The 16,561-nt window shown below is 42.6% G+C and overlaps 1 protein-coding gene across 1 annotated transcript in view; it reads right to left on the bottom strand.

Annotated features, from left to right (window-relative positions):
* Positions 1 to 16,561, bottom strand: part of fryl (FRY like transcription coactivator) — a 318,781-nt gene that overhangs the window by 281,313 nt on the left and 20,907 nt on the right. The gene's annotated exons all lie outside the window — the stretch shown is intronic.

The following is a 16,561-nucleotide window of genomic DNA, read 5'->3' on the forward strand; positions in this document are numbered from 1 at the left end:
CCAGAGGAATCCGCTCCCCGATGGGCCGCTACGGCGACAAGTGGCAGTTTGCCCACAGCCCGAGCTGCGCCCCCTCATCCGCCACCCCAAGAACAAGACGTACCTTGCACACCATCAGCTTCTTCCCCTACGTGTTCCTCTGGAGTTGGAGCGGGGCTGGGCTGGAGTTGCTGCTGGCTGTGGGTCTCTGGGATCTCCGTGCTTGCAGTGGGCCTGGGGGTCGGTGTCCCGTTGGTCCTGACGTCTCCCGCCACCCCCCCTGGACTAGAGCTGAGACTGTGAACTGTACCGCCCTTGCCCCCTCCCTCTGCAACTGCAAACAACCCCACTCTCCTGCAAGGGCGGTACAGTTCCCGGAGGATGGCAGGTGGCCGGAGACGTCAGGACCAACAGGAACCCGCTCCCCGATGGGCCCCTACGACGCCCCGAGCTGCGCCCCGTCATCCGCAACCCAGGTGCCTCTGTAGTTGGAACCAACGATCTTTGGTTGGAACGGGGCTGGGCTGGGCTGCTGTTGGCTGTGGGTCTCTGGGATTTCCGTGCTTGCAGTGGGCCTGGGAGTCGGTGTCCCGATGAGGGGGCGCAGCTCGGGGAACGGCTTCTGGTGGTCCTGACGTCTCCGGCCAGTTTGCAGTTTTCCTCTGTAGTTGGAGCGGGGCTGAGCTGGGCTGCTGTTGGCTGTGGGTCTCTGGGATCTCCGTGCTTGCGCTTGAAAACGTTCACCGAGGGCGGCCCGCAGAGGTGACAGCGGAACCTCCGGTCGGTCCTCGAAGAAAGGGGAACTAAATCCCCATTCATAAAAGAGAAGGTGAGGGTATATTGCGCGGGAAGGTTAATAATTGACAATCTGCTGCTGCCTGCCCGCTGAGTTAAAAAGTTCCCACGGTAGACTCACGATACACTGTGCATCATGAGTCTTGCGTGGGAACTTTTTAACTCAGCGGGCAGCAGCAGCATATTGTCAATTATTAACCTTCCCGCGCAATATACCCTCACCTTCTCTTTTATGAATGGGGATTTAGTTCCCCTTTCTTCGAGGACCGACCGGAGGTTCTGCTGTCACCTCTGCGGGCCGCCCTCGGTGAACGTTTTCAAGGACCTTTCTTCAAGGACCGAAAAAATGGCCGCTATTCGGAGGTTTTCGTTATTTGGATCTTCGGATAAAAGGTTGTGCACCTGTACAGTGAAAAGCTTTTAGTTATGTGCTAACCAGTTACCAGAAACACAATACATGATTGCAATCGATCCATTTACAATGTATAGATACATGATAAGGGAATAACGTTTAGTGCAAGGTAAAGCCAGCAAAGTCTAATCAAGGAAAGTCCGAGGGTCATCAGAGAGGTAGATAGTAGTTCAGCACTGCTCTCTGGTTGTGGTAGGATGATTCAGTTGACTGATAACAGCTAGGAAGAAACTGTCCCTGAATCTGGTGGTGTGCGATTTCACACATCTATAATTTTTGCCTGATGAGAGAGGGGAGAAGAGGGAGTGGCCAGGGTGTGACTCGTCCTTGATTATGCTGCTGGCCTTGCCAAAGCAGCGTGAGGTATAAATGGAGTCAATAGAAGGGAGGTTGGTTTGTGTGATGGTCTGGGCTGCATCCACAATTCACTGCAATTTCTTGCAGTCTTGGATGGAGCTGTTCCCAAACCAAGCTGTGATGCATCCTGATAAAATGCTTTCTATGGTGTATCTGTAGTAGTTGGTGAGAGTTGTAGGAGACATGCCAAACTTCCTATGAATTCTAAGGAAGTAGATAGCATTGGTGTGCTTTCTTGGACGTTGCTTCAATATGAGTGGTTCAGGAGAAGTTGTTGGTGATATTGACTCCTAGGAATTTGAAGTTTTCAACCATCTCTACTTCGGCACCGTCAATGCAAACTGGGGTATGTGTACTGCTTCACATCCTGAAGTCGTTCACTATCTCCTAGGCCTTGCTGACATTGAGAGAAAGGTTGTTGTCTCGACACCAGGACACGTACCCCTGTACTCTGTCTCATCATCATTTGATATCCGGCCCACAATGGTGTCGTTTGTGAATCTGACAATTGAATTAGATTTGTACATGGCTGCACGGTCGTGGGTGTACAAGGAGTGAAGGGGCTGAGAAAGCATGTATCCTTGCGGAGTCCCTCTGTTGAGGATTATCGTGGACGATGATTTGTCCCCTGTCCTCACTGATTAGGGTCTGTTGGTCAGGAAGATGAGGATCCAGTTGCAGAGATGGATGCTGACACAAAGTCCTGCTGGTTTGGTGATAGGCTTGGATGGTGTAATGGTATTAAAGGCAGAGCTGTCGTCTATATATAGGAGGATGACGTTGGTGTCTCTTTTATCCAGGTGGTCTCGGGATGAGTGTAGGGCTAGGGCAATGGCATCATCCGTGGACCTGTTTTGTTGGTAGACAAACTGCAGTGGGTCAATGCTGCTGGGTAGACTGGATTTAATGTGTTCCATAACTCACCTCTCAAAACTGCAAGATCTCAAGTAGAAACAAGAAACCGCACATGCCAGTTTACAAAAAAAAAAGATGCAAAGCAAATCAGGTCAGGGAGCATCTCTGGAGAACATGGATTGGCGATATTCCAGGTTGGGACTTTTTTTCCAAACTGATCATAGAAACATAGAAACAGAAAATAAGTGCAGGAGTAGGCCATTCGGCCCTTCGAGCCTGCACCGCCATTCAATATGATCATGGCTGACCATCCAACTCAGTATCCTGTATCTTAAGTGCTTGCTTCATAACAGCAGTCACAGAATAGGTACTGGAATACTATCAAGAATGAATCCTAATGAAGAATGCTGCCTTGGTGCCACCAGTCAGATAAACAATATTTAAATTGAGAACAACCCAAGAAACCATCAACTGCTCGACTTAATTCAAAATTTCATTTTACAACCCATCTGAAAGACGAGTGGTATTATTTTCAGGCAAAACATATACTTCACTTCCTTGCCATTTATTCTATTATCCTCCTGGACACATAGGTTGAGGTAGTCTGTAAATTGGCATCTTGTTCAATCAAGAATAGAATTTCAGATCCTCCATTCTCAATCACCAAACCTTGCAATGCCATAAATAACAGCTTCTGTTCTCTCAAACAAATTATAGCTTATTGTAACTATAGGAACACAGTTCAGCTGGGAATTTGTCAAATCTAACATCATTATGCAAGAGGAAAACGGAAATGTAAACTTTCGCAATTGAAATATTTGATCATTATTATTTTAATATAATGATTACTAATACTCATTCCTAAACACTTTGAATGAAAACTCAATGTTCACATTTGGTTTAAAAATAAAACACGCTCCTCATTCATAAACCACAAGCCAGTCCTTTTGACGACCTGGTGCTGTTCTAGGTACTCGAGGACAGCTTGCATCCCTTTCGCAGGATAATTATTGAGCCGAGAATATGTATTCTTACTTTTATTATTTTTGTGAACTTTCTAATTAAATGTCCTCAGCACTATTGATGCCACAGATTCCACAAAATCTTTGATACTCTTGCCCCATTCCCGTGTGAGAGCTTTTCCTTTATGCCACTCAAGAATAAGGGTTTGTCACTGCCATCTAGTGTGTTTATAGCTAGTAAACAACATTTATTTGAAGCCAGTGCTTAAAAAAACAACAAGGCCACTCTGTGGCATCATGATTATTTTGCAAACTCTCAGCTGGCAGTGAAAGCCTACACAGTTCAGAATGCACAATGGGCACATTCAAGAATTCTTAATTGAAGGCAAATAAATAATGATCAAATTCCCCCTCTAAATTCCACATATATTGCAAGAAAGATTTCTCAACCATGTTTTCTGATAATATGTGATCCATGTAAAATATTAATTATGTTACTTTCTCCATAGATGCTATCTGGCCTGCTGAGTAGATCGAGCATGTTGTGTTATTGTTTCATGGTCTTTGAGTGCTGCTCTGCTGGTGCAGACGCCCCAGAGAATTTAAAACTGATCACAGTGATCGCTTTGCACAATTTGCATTTATTTTATAATGTTATTGTCAATGGCAAATATATGGTTTAATCTCAAAATATGGGTAAATATTCTTAAAGAGAAAGCATTAAATGACGCACAGGACAACTGTGAGAACAGTCTGAAGAAGGGTCTCGACCCGAAACGTCACCCATTCCTTCTCTCCAGAGATGCTGCCTGACCCGCTGAGTTACTCCAGCATTTTGTGTCTACCTTCGATTTAAACCAGCATCTGCAGTTCTTTCCTGGACAACTGTGAGATATGTAGTCATTTTTTTTGTTTTGCTAAAACCATCACTTGGAACATTAAATACCGCAACCATGAGGAAACAGAAGGTACAACTTAAAACATGGATTGATTAGTGAGGTAATGCAGCACTAACTAGTAGCATGATGTGTTATCTTCGTCAACAGTCCTTCAACATCAAGGACTATTTACTTCTGCTCCAGTTCTATGGATTCTGGATGGCTGATGTGATCAATGCGAGTCCTCTGCCAAAGGTGGAGTAGAGGCTGTTTATCAGGATAGACAAGTGGATAGCATGGGAGGCAGTGTGTCCTGGCTCCATCTTTGCAAGGCTTTCGTATGCTCCCAAAGAAATTCAAGGGTTTTAGTACCCTCCCAGATGCTTATTCCCCATTTTAAGCATCATGAACAATGGCCAGTGACAATTTTCCTCTGTCTGGCTGTTACTGAGACAAAGCTTGGAGTATGGCCAGTGCTACAGGAATCTGACATTGAACAAATGAACAACGTGGTCCACTCTTTTGGATCTGTCCTGGTGTAAGTCAATGCTTAGGAAAGAATGCTGGGTGTTAGTGCATTTATTCGTCTTTGGATTTAGAGGATTTTATGAAAACACCAATGAAGGTATCTCTCTAAAGCTTCAAGTGCACGGAGCAGGTAGTCCACACAGGACAGAAAGGACACACTGCTTTCTCGTCGACTATGGGTTTTGTACAGTGTTTGAAGATTTTCCTCAGAAGGCCAAAGTCTGTGCCAGCATACGGGAGACGGTAGTGAATTTCATCATCATTGCCAGTCTTAATGAAGTATTTAGTGCCAGCTAGTGGAGATGGTTTGTATTGCAATGACATAAGCCACCAGCATCCAGCCACTAGAAACCTTCATCTAACACAAAACATGAAGGCACAAAAAACTGCTGGATAATGGGTGTGAAATTGCTCAAAATACACATGCACAGATCCAATAAACAACACAAGAGACTGCAGATGCTAGAATCTACAAAAATAAACAACCTGTTTGAAAAAACTCAATAGGATGAGCAGCATCTGGGAGGGCAAGGGAGGGAGGGCAGTGAAATAGGGTCTGGGACCTGGTAATTTTCTGACCAATTACAACTCATTCATTGGCTGCAGCAATACAAGGCTAAAGCACATACAAGAATCACAAGGTTATAACAATGACAAAACAATGAGTAGTTGAGTCTCATTTCTCTAACAAATGTGAAAAACCAGAGACCAAGATAGCCTTGTTTAAGATTGTTAACAATATTAGATTAAATTCTGAAGGAACCTCCTTACACGGAAGGTGGTGACTACGTGGAGGTTGTCACCATAACCAGCTGTTGGGACAAACAGCGCAAAAGTATTTAAGGTCAAGAGGATATGGAAAGATGGGAAGAGTTTGTTAGCAACATAAACAGCCGTGTGAGCTGTTTATGCACTATTGTATCCATATCTCAATAATACTCATGAATGCAATTAATGATTCAGAAGATTATATATAAGAAAACAGGTTCAACTGCTTTCATGGGAATTTAAGTTTGTCCAGTTTGGAGAGGCACATTAAAAATTGTATACTTAATGATTACTACATGCGGTCCCTCACCGTTCTTCCACTGAAGCCAAGAAAGTCAGGTGGAGGTTAAATGCAGCCGACAAACAAGATGCATGGGAGCTCAAAACAATGGTCGGGCTGTGATGTAGATGTTGAGTCATGGAAAGTGCGTAATTACCTGAGGTCTGCGAACTGTGAGAGTAAACACACCGTAGTGGGACTTGTGTGTTTTGGAGCATTTTGAGGCTGCTGGTCTCAGTGTTCCAAAAAAAAAAAAAAGGGCCCAAGGGAATCTCCTTTTAGAAATGGCAGATGAGACCTCAAAGGGAGGAAAGTGGGCTATTCTAGATTGGTTTTAACTTGACCAGAAAAGTCAAGAGCTGAGAAAGGAATATCGGCCAACAATAAGCATAACAATGTGCAAGAAACAAATCTCTGTGAAACCATTCTCGATGTCAATTCAGGGAGGGTCTTATGGGCCTGTCCCACTTAGGTGATTTTTTGGGCGACTACAGGCGACTGCCGCAAAATTTTCAACATGTTGAAAGTTTTTCGGGGACAGTAGCAACAATTTTTGCTATCATAGGTTGTCGTAGGTTGTTGCCAGGTGTCGTAGGTGAATTTCATTCAAACTAGTCCCTGGCAGTCGCCCTAAAGAGTCGCCTAAGTGGGACAGGCCCATTAATGAAGCAACCAGAGAAGTTGCAAAGCCAGCCTGTAGCAGCTTAACCCGTTTCATTGTACTTCAATGTCAAGATTTATTTGTATTGGACACAACAACCCAAACCTTGATATTGTTATACTACTGTTACAGTTAATAATCACGTGATTGTGTTTGACATGTACATGTTCAAACTACACTTCCTACCCAAATGAAGCAACTTCATGGCAATGTCAACAAATCAATCAAGTTGGTCTGTCAATGAATCATCATACTGTCCCCTCCACACATACTATTATTAAACACCGGCATATTGCTTTGAATTGGTACGGTCCTAAATACCGATTGCAGCAACATGAGCATTTTGTGTGGGTGATAATCAAAGAAACATGGGACCAAGCAAATTGGTGCGCTGAGGCTACATTTAAAGGAACAACCATAGTTTTACATACAGTGCATTCAGAAAGTATTCAGACCCCTTCACTTTTTCCACATTTTGTTACGTTATAGCCTTATTTTAAAATGGATTAAATTCTTTTTTTTTTATCATCAATCTACATACAATACCCCAGAATAAAAAAGCGAAAACAGGCGTCTAGAAATTTTTGCAAAGTAATTAAAAAGAAATAACTGAAATATCACATTTATATAAGTATTCAGACCCTTTACTCTGGGGAGCGCCGATGCACAGCTATTTTCAGATCCCTCCAGAGATGTTCGATCAGGTTCAATTCCGGGCTCTGGCTGGGCCACTAAAGGACATTCACAGACTTGTCACAAAGCCATTCCTGTGTTGTCTTGGCTCTGTGCTTAGGGACGTTGTCCAGTTGGAAGGTGAACCTCCGCCCCAGTCTGAGGTCCAGAACGCTCTGGAGCAGGTTTTCATCAAGGATCTCTCTGTACTTTGCTCCGTTCATCTTTCCCTCGATCCTGACTAGTCTCCCAGTTCCTGCCGCTGAAAAACATCCCCACAACATGATGCTGCCACCACCATGCTTCACCGTAGGTATGGTATTGGCCAGGTGATGAGCGGTGCCTGGTTCCAAGGCATTACACTTGGCATACAGGCCAAAGAGTTCAATCATGGTTTTATCAGACTAGAGAATCTTGTTTCTCATGGTCTGAGAGTCCTTTATGTGCTTTTTGGCAAACTCCAAGCAGGCTGTCATGTGCCTTTTACTGAGGAGTGGCTTCCGTCTGGCCACTCTACCATAAAGGCCTGATTGTTGGAGTGCTGCAGGTATAGTTGTCTTTCTGGAAGGTTCTCCCATCTCCACATAGGAACTCTGGAGCTCTGTCAGAGTGACCATCGGGTTCTTGGTCACCTCCCTGACCAAGGCCCTTCTCCCCCGCTTGCTCAGTTTGGCCGGGCGGCCAGCTCTATGAAGAGTCCTGGTGGTTTCAAAGTTTTTCCATTTAAGAATGACAGAGGCCACTGTGCAGAAATTGTTTTATACCCTTCCCCAGATTTGTGTCTCGACGCAATCCCGTCTCAGAGGTCTACGGACAATTCCTTTGACTTCATGACTTGGTTTTAGCTCTGACATGCAGTCATCTGTGGGACCCTATATAGACAGGTTTGTGCCTTTCCAAATCATGTCCAATCAATTTAATTTACCACTGTTGAACGCCAATCAAGTTGTAGAAACATCTCAAGGATAATCAATGGAAACAGGATGAACCTAAGCTCAATTTTGAGGGTCATAGCAAAGAGTCTGAATCCTTAAATGTGATATTTCAGTTATTTCAGTTATTTCTTTTTAATTACTTTGCAAACATTTCTAAACACCTGTTTTCGTTTCTTCATTCTGGGGTATTGTGTGTAGATTGATGCTTAAAAAAATGAATTTAATCCATTTTAAAATAAGGCTGTAAGGTAACAAAATGTGGAAAAGATGAAGGGGCCTGAATATTTTCTGAATGCACTGTAACAAAAACTTGTGCATATTTGTAATGTTATTCCTTCATTTTATTTACTCAAATAAAGAGAAATTCAGAACAATTCAACAAAAATCAACAAAAATAACATTCAACAAAAATCTTTCCAAAAGATTTTCTCTTTATCCTCCCTTGGAATCATCGATTCATTACTGTACAGGTCCACACCAGGTGATTAACATTTGATTTATGTACAGCCCATATTGTACATACAAACGAGTAGAGTTAAGAGAACTTGGTTCATGGCAAGACCTGAATGGTTGTGTTAAATGCCCTGGTTTAATGGCACATTGCTATGTTTTTGTATGAATATATTGCCAGCTGGCCACATTTCTGACTTGCCACTGTTCAGATTATAATTAGTTATGAGGAACGGAACTCTGTCATAACCTGGGTAGACAAATTACGACACCAGTCTTGTTAATACATGTCAATTCTAGATTTTTTCTAAAGCACTTAAATTAATGTACACATTCATCTCATTTGTTTATTAAAAAGAAAGAAAAACATTAACAGAAACAAACTGGAATGACAATGAATGTTTATTAAACTCATAACTTTCACAGGAGTATATATTTCAGAAATGGCTGTTAATCTAAAAAATACACACACCATTTATTCCCCTCTGACTCCGGGAGATTGCGGATGGAATTTGCTGAACTGAATAAGACTTTTTACTTGATGAGGGATTTAGTCTGAATCTTCTCAAGGTGGTGTGTTATGCGGTTGCAGGAAGAGGCATTAACCTTGACTGGTAGTGGGATATTTAACAATTTACTTATTGTGGAATTATGTGGGTGGGGAGGAATTGTACATTCCTACCAACTCAATCCAAATTTTCATACTTTCGAATTTAAGGAGAAACTAATTTAGAGCCTCAAATTCATTGTGTTTAACAATTTTATCCTTAGCAGAAGCACCGATGGAACCTACTTGCAACAATGCTGAGAATTATACGAGACGACAAAACTTTATTCATCTGTGGAGGGAAATTGGTCTGCCAACAGTCACAACACACTAGGTTCACGAAAAACTTGAAATTAAAAGTAAAAACAAAAAGAAAGAGACAAGCGACTGTTGTCTGGCTGCCGTGTGCACAGCGCCTTCACCAGAATAAATGAACAAACAAACACAGACTTATCCCCTGGACAGAGGATTCTAAACGGTCCCCTTTGTTCTCCCACTGTCCCTCACGACGGTCCACCCACGCCGGGTCCTTCATTGTTCTTCATTGTGGTCCCCCCACGCTGGGTCCCCATTGTCTTCCCCTCCTCCCCTCACGCTCATTGATACATTGTGTACCTTGCGCTTTGCTCTATATATTGTACTTAAGTATTATGTATAGTATTATCTGATGTGATTGGATAGCATGCAAAACAAGGCTTTTCACTGTACCTCTGTCAAAGCAATAGTTTAGCAGTCTAGTCAATCTTGTGTCAATTAATTCATAAAACCACAAAAATGAAATATGCAAAAAAAGTGCCTTTTCTACCTCTTCATCAGCAAGGAGTTTATTTGCTAAATTTTAATCTAATAAGAAAAGACCAAGAATACATCAACTTTCTCATCTTTAAGTATTTGTTACCTTGATATTTTAAAATAGGTTCAGTTAGAGATAAATGTTAATTCAATCCCATGGAAAACAATATGCACATCAGCATGCAACACAATCCAATATGCTTGCTTTTAAAATGTCAGAGTGCATGTTCATATTCATTTTTCAAGAGCAAAGTTACAGGCCTCAATCTGGCTGAAAAACCATGCAGTATGAGAAAACAGCATTTGATGGTTTACAAAAAAAAGTGCTGGAATAAGTCAGCAGGACACGTAGTCAGATTTGGATGACATGGATAGGTGACATTTCAGGTTGGGATCCTTCTTCAGATTTCATACTTCAATGACAGCCAAAACTTTTTAAAGCTATCTGCCCACATAAGAATAATTAAATCCTAAGATCCAATTTCTGTTGTTTCCTTCATAATGGACGTTGCTGTAATTGACTAAATACTTAAACCTAATAGTAATCTATCTTTCTGCAAATTTTTTACCGTCCTATCAACCAGGTACATAATTAACTAGGATGTGGTGCAGCATCACTGAGCAGAATACTGTTTTTACTCAGCCGAAAGCACAGGTACAGAATTAAATGCAGAATTACCCAACAATACTGTTAGAAAAGTCTGAAAAACAAATGACAGCAACAGATAATTGAAGAGAAAAAAAAGAATAGAGCAGAAGATAGGGAAAGAAAGGCAGTCAAGCAGCATGGAGCAATGGAAATAAGTGGCATTGAATGAAAGCAAAACAAGAACAAGGTGGGGAGGCAGTGGGTCAGAGAAAGATCAAAAGCAAGCCAACTAACAAAAAAAAATCACATTTTATTTAATCCCATCATTCACACTTCTATTCTCAACCTATCCACCAAAGAGATGAAAATCTTAGACATTTCAGAACAAAGTACAATGGAAAAAATTATCTTAAAAAAAATCTGACACTAGATGCCATAATACACTATTTTTGGATTGAGAAACATCCAAAATGTGCTATATTTGAAGCAATGGGCAAGCCTATATGAGGATATTTAAAGGAAAAGGATATGAATATCTCAGCAAATAAACCAAAAATCATTCGATTCATTGCCATTATATAACACAATTGAAAATTATCTTTCCTTTACTTTGAGCCAACTTCCAATTTGAAGTTAACTGACATTGCTTAGTTTAGTTTAGAGATGCAGCATGTAATCAGGCCCTTTGTCCCACCAAGTCCACGGCAACTATTGATCACCCATTTACACAAGCTCTATCTTATCCCACTTTTACATCCATTCGGCACAATTTACAGAGACCTGTTAACCAAGAAACCCACACATCTTAGGGATGTGGGAGGAAATCAGGGCACCCGGAGCAAACCCACGTAGTTACAAGGAGAACGTGCAAACGCCTCACAGACAGCACTATAGTCATGATGGAACCCGGATCTGTGGCGCTGCGAGGCAACACTACCAGCTTTCTTCTTAGAAATAAAATACTTTCTTCTTAGAAATAAAATACCTTGAGATTCAGGTGGAGCAATCATTCAGAAACAAAAATCTTTACTGAAACATGCTATGGGTTACTCAGTCAACAGATAAAAATATGCAGAGTAATAACTTCTCTTTGGCGAATAACCCAATGATGCATTGTTTCTGTGTGCTTACTTTCCAGCTGCTCACCCTGAGGAAGTAGCCTAATTATTTAATTACAATAGTTGGACTGCTGTCAGCTTTTATCAACTTGCGATAACACTCAAATGGGTAAGAGAACATAACAATTTTCCTGTCATTCTATTTTTTTTCATGTTTGAAATTATGAAATCTGTAAAAGTTCTGTTTTCGCAGAAATTGTGCGTGTCTTTGCTCTCAATAGATTGCGAGATCATGTTGTGTTAAATGAAGGAGGAGTACCCAGTGTCAGTGAAAAACTTTGACAAGAATGTCTCCAGAAACAGAGAAAGTATGGTTTCCATTTGGTTCTGAAAACAATATTTTGTTTAACAACAGGTATACAGAACAAGTATGCAGCTAAATAAATTAAAGGTTTGATCATGAGTAAAAAGGTTTTGGAAAACATCAATAAAATATACTATAGAAGGGTCTCGACCCGAAACGGTGATGCTGCCTGTCCCGCTGAGTTACTCCAGTATTTTGTATCTATCTTCGGTGTAAAGCAGTACAGGTGCACAACCTTTTATCCGAAGATCCAAATAACGAAAACCTCCGAATAACGGACATTTTTTCGGTCCTTGAAGAAAGGTCCTTGAAAACGTTCACCGAGGGCGGCCCGCAGAGGTGACAGCGGAACCTCCGGTCGGTCCTCGAAGAAAGGGGAACTAAATCCCCATTCATAAAAGAGAAGGTGAGGGTATATTGCGCGGGAGGGTTAATAATTGACAATATGCTGCTGCCTGCCCGCTGAGTTAAAAAGTTCCCACGGTAGACTCACGATACACAGTGTATCGTGAGTCTTGCGTGGGAACGTTTTAACTCAGCGGGCAGGCAGCAGCAGATTGTCGCTCCCTTCAATTTCACCCCACCTACACCCCTCTGCTTCCCGGCCATGTGTGTGACCCCTTCCCTCCCCTCTCCAGCTCCCCGCCCATTGCACCGGCGCGGGGGCTTTGCACTGTCTTCACGTCGGCAATGCCAGCAGGTCAGTGACAGTCACCGGAGACGTCAGGACCAACGGGACACCGACCCCCAGGCCCACTGCAAGCAAGGAGATCCCAGAGACCCACAGCCAGCAGCAGCCCAGCCCCGTTCCAACTCCAGAGGAAAACTGCAAACTGGCCGGAGACGTCAGGACCACCAGAAGCCGCTCCCCGATGGGCCGCTACGGCGACAAGTGGCAGTTCGCCCACAGCCCGAGCTGCACCCCCTCATCGGGACACCGACCCCCAGGCCCACTGCAAGCACGGAGATCCCAGATCAGCAACTCCAGCCCAGCCCCGCTCCAGGTACGTCTTGTTCTTGGGGGGGGGGCGCAGCTCGGGCTGTGGGCGAACTGCCACTTGTCGCCGTAGCGGCCCATCGGGGAGCGGATTCCTCTGGAGTTGGAGGGGGAGGGGGGTATTGTGCTGTTTGATCGCCCCCTACTATCCCAGGGACAGGGAGACAGGACGTTCACCGAGGGCGGCCCGCAGAGGTGACAGCGGAACCTCCGGTCGGTCCTGGAAGAAAGGGGAACTAAATCCCCTTCATAAAAGAGAAGTGGAGGGTATATTGCCCGGGAGGGTATATCGCCTACCTGGAAGAAACCGGACATTTTTTCCAGGATGTCGTCTGCACACCAAAGCTCACCAAAGCTCACGTTTGGCGCTAAACATGGCACGCCAAAGCTCACGTTTGGCGCCAAACGCACGTCGCCTCTGCTGCACACGGATATAAGAGTGTGAAAATGTCGCCTTAGGTCGCCTAAGGGCATGTAGCCCCGCTAGGGTGAAATGAGCGCGAGAGGTGATTCAATGCTGCGGTCACATTTACAAATTCAGGAATTCATTCAACACACTGCATTTCATACAGACATTTATTCTGCAAGAAAAAACTACATTGAAGACTCAAACTCGCGACCGAGGAACTGACGGGATCAAGGCGCAAACTCGCGACCTTGCGGATATGTGCCGAGCACTCTACCACTGAGCCAGCCATTAAAATCTACGCAAAAAAATTTCCATTCCGAAGGCCGACAAATTCCGAATTACGAAAAGTGTCTGGTCTCAAGGCTTTCGGATAAAAGGTTGTGCACCTGTATCTGCAGTTCCTTCCTAAACAAGAGTCAAGTCAAGAGTCAAGAGAGTTTATTGTCATTGTCCCTGATAGGACAACAAAATTCTTGCTTTGCTTCAGCACAACAGAACATAGTAGGCATTGACTACAAAACAGATCAGTGTGTCCATATATACGTAAATACACACATGAATAAATAAACTGATAAAGTGCAAATAACAGATAATGGGCTATTAATGTTCAGAGTTTTGTCCGAGCCAAGTTTAATAGCCTGATGGCTGTGGGGACGTAACTATTCCTGAACCTGGTCGTTGCAGTCTTCAGGTTCCTGTACCTTCTACCTGAAGGTAGCAGGGAGATGAGTGTGTGGCCAGGATGGTGTGGGTCCTTGATGATATTGTCAGCCTTTTTGAGGCAGCCACTGTGATAGATCCCCTCGATGGAAGGGATGTCAGAGCCGATGATGGACTGGGCAGTGTTTACTACTTTTTGTAGTCTTTTCCGCTCCAGGGCGCTCAAGTTGCCGAACCAAGCCACGATGCAACCGGTCAGCATGCTCTCTACTGTGCACCTGTAGAAGTTAGAGAGAGTCCTCCTTGACAAACCGACTCTCCGTAATCTTCTCAGGAAGTAGAGGCGCTGTTGTGCTTTCTTAATAATTGCATCAGTGGTCTCGGACACGGAAAGATCTTCAGAGATGTGCACGCCCAGGAATTTGAAGCTCTTGACCCTTTCAACCATAAATATAATATAATATGATATAAACGGGACTGTGGGTCCCCATCCTACTCCTTTCAAAGTCCACAATCAGTTCCTTGGTTTTGCTGGTGTTGAGGGCCAGGTTATTGTGCTGGCACCATATGGACAGTCGCTCGATCTCTCTTCTATACTCCGACTCATCCCCATCAGAGATACGTCCCACTACAGTGGTGTCGTCAGCGAATTTGATGATATATATACTATTTGATTTTCTTTGCAGTTGGAGAAGAGAATGCAAGATTTGTAGATGAAGGTTAAAGAACATGCGATGTGGTAGGAAAATGTCACTCATTCAGGCAGAAAATTATAATGCCTACATTCTTCTCCAAGGAGTATGGTACGTCATCTTCATTGAAAGGATATTGTGTTTATAGTATATAAGGTTTACTTTTGAAGTCTCCATTGTTACAATAATTAAGAAATTATTCTGGATAAAAAATGAAAACATGCAGACACAAGATTTACAAATATACTACATATCAATTTCCTCTGCCACTATGTACTCGGCTGATTCAGAAACTCCAAGCCGCTGAGTGTGTTCTTCCATTCCGACGTCGGAGTTCCATCATCCTGGCGAGAGGGCCTGAACATCGGGCCGCCCGTAGCAGCGAGTGTGGAGGGCTCAAAGGCCCCATCCACGGGTGAACAATGAGGAAGATTCTGAACTTTATTGCCTTCCCTCACAGCGGGAAACATTGATTCCGCTGTGGTGGGATGTTTATGTTAAACTCTATCGTGTATTGTGTTCTTTTTGTATTCGTATGGCTGTATGATAACTTAAATCTCACTGTACCAATTGGTGCATGTGACAATAAATGTAATTTGAACTTGTACTCAGGCGGCATCGCAGTCATTCTTACTAATTAATCTCTGTTATCGTGATGCCACTGATTATTCCTTCCTTTCTATTGCTTGTCTATTTTCTCTGCTTCACCTGCCTTAAGGAAAAAGGGAAACATAATGCGAAATTATGATGAGTAACTGCTAGTTGACGTAGCAGATGAAGGAGCCGCAACAATGCATCGACGTCAGGGAGATAACACGGCCTCAGTTACTCTTATCTTAGTCACAGGTTCCTATAGATGCCCACTACTCCATCGTTTTCCTACCATAATTCCAGATCTGTTAGATATTCTAACTCTTCCCATCTAAAGGACGTACCTTTAGAAAGTAGTCGAGAAGGAAGTTCTTTAGTCAGACGTGGTAAATCTGTGGAATTCATTAACTCAGACGGCTGAGGAGGCCAAGTCATTGGGTATTTTTAAAGCAGAGATTGACAAGTTTTTGATTAGTAAAGGTGTCAAATTTTATGGGGAGAAAGCAAGAAAACGGGAGGGAAAGATAGATCCACAATCACTGAATGATGGAGTAGACTTGATGGACCAAATGGCCTAATTCTGCACTATGACATGAACTTAGTTGAATCAATAATTTTAACATTATCTGTTGATTGTGCTCTGTTGTCCATCATCTCATTGCTAAAAAAAATCTGCCTCCTTAACTCCAAAGCAGGTAAATACATTTGTAAAGGTAATGAGGAAAATGAGTTTCCATTTCTCACTGTGTTTTAATAATCAATCGTTGACATATTACAAAACTATTCACTCATCTTTTCTATTTGTCAATTATGATAGAATTGGCTGGTCTCAACATTCAACTGATAGATGCATTTGAAAATGTAAAATATTAATGCATGAACAAAATGACCCTACATTCTACAAATGACATTCCACTGCATAATTGGAACAGATTTAGTTATTCATCGTCTAAAGTCTGAATTTGTTTCATTGTCAATTAGGTTGAGAGAAATGAGTGCCTTCAAATTTATTAAAAAATGACTAAAGCATTCAGAGATACAAAATGAAATAAATACATCCATTCAATAATTCATTATTATTTTGATTAAACATTTTACTATGGACATTAAACATTCTATAATGTAGTAACAAAAAGCCATTACAAGAAAAATGTTATCAGAACCTGATGATTAAAAGTGCAAAGTGGCAAGTCTAGTGGGAGATTCAACTGTCAGGACATTTTTAGTTTAGTTTATCGTCACGTGTACAAGTGAAAAGCTTTTTTTGCATGCCAGCAGAAAGACTATACATGATTACAGTCAAGCCATCCATAGTGTACATATACATGAT

This window comes from Amblyraja radiata, chromosome 1 (assembly GCF_010909765.2).
Source record: "Amblyraja radiata isolate CabotCenter1 chromosome 1, sAmbRad1.1.pri, whole genome shotgun sequence".
Classification (NCBI taxonomy): Eukaryota; Metazoa; Chordata; class Chondrichthyes; order Rajiformes; family Rajidae; genus Amblyraja; species Amblyraja radiata.